The following is a 3800-nucleotide window of genomic DNA, read 5'->3' as shown; positions in this document are numbered from 1 at the left end:
GGAGAGAAACCTTATGAATGTCATCAATGTGGGAAGGCTTTCCGTTGCAGCTTCAGTCTTGCTGTACATCAGAGAATTCACACTGGAGAGAAACCTTATGAATGTGATAAATGTGGAAAGTCTTTCACACAGAGCTCCAAACTTGCTCTGCATCAGAGAAGCCATACTGGAGAGAAACCTTTTGAATGTAGTCAATGTGGAAAGGCTTTCAGACTGAATTCCAAACTTGTGAAACATCAGAGAATCCACAGTGGAGAGAAACCTTATGAATGTAATCATTGTGGAAAAGCTTTCAATTGCAGCTCCCATCTTGTGGCACATCAGAGAATCCACACTTGAGAGAAACCTTATGAATGTGATAAATATGGAAAGGCTTTCACACTTTGCTCCCATCTTGCTGCACATCAAAAAATCCACACTGGAGAGAAACCTTATGAATGTTACCAATGTGCAAAGGCTTTCACACAGTGATCTACTCTTGAAGAATATCAGAGAATCCTCACTGTAGAGAAACCTTTTGAATTTGATAAATGTGGAACAACTTTCACATTGACCTCCAGTCTTGCCAAACATCATAGAAGCTGCAATGAAGAGAAAGCTTTTGAATGTAATTAACATGGAAAAGCTGTCAAATATTCCTCTGATCTTACTTTTCATCAGAGGATCCACATTGGAGAGAAACCTTATGGGTATCTAGAATATGGTAAAGCTTTTAATGCACACTCTTTCTTTACTAAACATCAGAGAATCCATACTATAATACTATACTATAATGAGGATATACCTCATTAATATGATCTACATTGAAAGTCATTCAGGCTAAAGTTATCCCTTATTTCTCATTAGAAAATTCATAGGAGATAGAAATCATGCTTGTGATGAATGTGGAAAGGCATACAAATGGATTACAGAGCTTGTTAGACATCAGAAAATTCATGTTGGTAACAAACCCTATGAGGACTCTGTGGAAAGGCCTTCAGCCAGAGATCATCTCTACCTTTACATCAAAGATTCACACTGGAGAGAAGACTTATGAATGAGCTCAAGGAGGTATTGCCTTTCCCTGGAGGATACAGGTCACTAGACATCAATATTAAAAATAGAAAGAAGCTTTATAAAAGCAACAGTTATGGGAAGGACTTCGCCTGGAGCTCATACATGCCTCTTGCTGGAGATAGAACTCATGGATCTAATTAATGAGGAAAGGCCTCTTACTATACCACAGACCTCATTAGGCACCACATATTTTATACTGTGCATGAAGCCTGGAAAATGGATTGAATTTTTCTCTGAAATCCCAAAGTTTCTCATAACTCCCCTAAAATATTCCGTGGAATGCTTCTGCTGTTCGCTAGTTGATTGGTACTCACTTTGTCTCCTGATGTTGGGTAGCACAAAAAGTCCTAGTATAAATATTTTGGTATTTGTTGGACATTTACTTTTGTTATGATGTTTTAGTCTACTGGGTGGTGCAATTAAGACCTCAGTTCAAATTCAGTCTCTGATAGTTACTGTCTGTGTGACCCTGGACAAGTTATGTAACCTATTCCTGGATGAATTTCCAATATTTGTCAAGTGCTTTGCAAGCATTAAATCACTATGTAAAGTGAACTACTTGTGAGCTTACTATTATGATTTTTACTTGGGTTGCATAGCAATGTCAGTGGCCTAAAAGGTATGGATAGTTTAGTCACTTTTTATTTTTATTCAAATTGATGTTCAGAAGAATGTAGGTGAAAGTCGTATGTTGTAATGGATAGGGAGAAGGGTTTAGAGTTTGGAAGACTTGGCTCCAAATGTTTCCAATGCTCTCTCACTGTGTAACTCTGGGTGAGGAAAAACCTCTCTGTGTGACCATTTACTCATCTCTAAAATGGGGAGGTTATGTCAGATTGGATAATATAACAGAAAATAAAAATAATAAATGTTGGAGAAGATGTGGGAAAATTAGGACACTAAAGCATTGTTGGTGGAGTTGTGAATTGATCCAACATTCTGGAGAGCAATTCTGAACTATGCCCATAAGGCAATTAAACTGTGCATACCCTTTGATCCAACAATACCACTACTAGGTCTGTATTCCAAAGAGATCAATAAAAAGGAAAAAGGACCTACATGTACAAAAATATTTATAGTGGCTGTTTTTGTGGTGGCAAAGAATTGGAAACTGAGGGAATGACCATTAATTGAAGAATGTCTGAATGAGTTGTGGTATATGAATGTAATGGAATACTATTTTGCTATAAGAAATGATGAAAAATCTGTAAAGACTTACATGAACTGATACAAAGTGATTTCAGAAAAACCTATGAAGACCTACATGAACTGATATAAAGTGAAGTCAGCAGAACTAAGAGATTTTGTACACAGTAATAGTAATGTTTTGAGATGATCAGCTATAATAGACTTAGCTCTTCTCAGCAACACAATGATCCAAGACAGTTCCAAAAGACTCTTGATAGAAAATGGTGTCCACATCCCCACAAAGAACTATGGAGTCTGAATGCAGATTGAAGCATACTTTTTTTTTCAGTTTTTTTTCTTTTGTGTTTGACTTTTCCCTTTTCTTTTTTTTTTCCTCTTCTTCTTTCACAACATGACTAATTTGAAAATATGTTTACATGATTGCACATGTATAACCTCTTAGATCAGTTGCCATCTTGGGGAAGGGAAAAGAGAGGCAGGGAGGGAGGGAAAAAAACATTTAAAACTCAAAATGTTATAAAAAATAAATGTTGAAAACAAGCAAACAAACAAAAGAAATAACTGGGGTAGAGAGCAAAGAAGTGAGATAGTTCAGAACTTAAAATGTAACAAAAAAACTAAATAGAACAAAAATGAGAATGTTGGACTTGGTGCCTTCTATGGTCCCTTCCAACTAAAAATTTGTGTTCTCATCAGAAATACATTCATATGTCTCTTTCCAAAGCCTCCTCTGGTATTTCAGGAAGGAGACCTAGCAGAATCAAATTGGTAGTCACTGAAACTGTGCTGTGCTACTTAAAAATAAGAGACCTTGTGCAAACTAGATATGTAATATACAAAAGAAAGTGAGTATACTCTGTGTTCAACAAATCCCAAGATGTCACCTGCTAGAACTGGATTTACTAATCACTACAAAATGCTGGCAAAACTAGCAAGCAGTCTGGCAGAAACTAGGTGTAGCCCAGCATTTCATGGTGTAGACCCACATTAGCTGCAAATGGATACATGCCTAAGATATAAAAGGTCAACTGAAACAAATCAGAGAAACTATAATGAAGACTCATTTTGTAATTAGGGATTGAGGAAAAGTGTATCCTCAGAGAAGGGGTGGAGAAGAGCATATGGGATAAAATGGTGACTTTATGTTACATGAAGAAACTAAATGTATCTAAAATGGAAAAGGGAAGCAATTAAATGGGAAATTCATTTGCAATAAGTTTCTCCAAAAGTCTCATTTCCAAGTATTTAAAGAATGAATACAGACATATAAAAAGGAGCTATTCCTCAACAGACCTCTGGTCAAAAGGTATGCATAGTTTTCAAGGAAGAAATCCAAATTTTCAATGACCACATTTTAAAAAATGTTTCACGGTCTAAATGGAGATTGAAGTATATTATTTTCTTTTTTTTTTCTTTCTCGTGGTTTTTACCTTTCGTTTTGATATTCCTTCACAACATAACTAATGTGGAAATATGTTTAATATGATTGTACATGTAAAGCCAATATCAAATTGTTTCCTGTCTTGGGGAAGGGAGGGAAGGAGGGAGAAAATTTTGGAACTCAAAGTCATGTAAAAGTGAATGTGAAAAACTTT

At 35.9% G+C, this 3800-nt stretch overlaps 1 pseudogene; it reads left to right on the top strand.

Moving 5' to 3' along the window:
* LOC114042166 overlaps positions 1–1935 on the top strand; it is a 22226-nt pseudogene extending 20291 nt beyond the window's left edge.
* Positions 1936–3800: the final 1865 nt, after the last annotated feature.

Source organism: Vombatus ursinus, unplaced genomic scaffold (assembly GCF_900497805.2).
Source record: "Vombatus ursinus unplaced genomic scaffold, bare-nosed wombat genome assembly UNPS02014270.1, whole genome shotgun sequence".
NCBI lineage: Eukaryota > Metazoa > Chordata > Mammalia > Diprotodontia > Vombatidae > Vombatus > Vombatus ursinus.
Note: the sequence above shows the minus strand (reverse complement) of the source record. Positions and strands in the feature narration are given on the sequence as shown.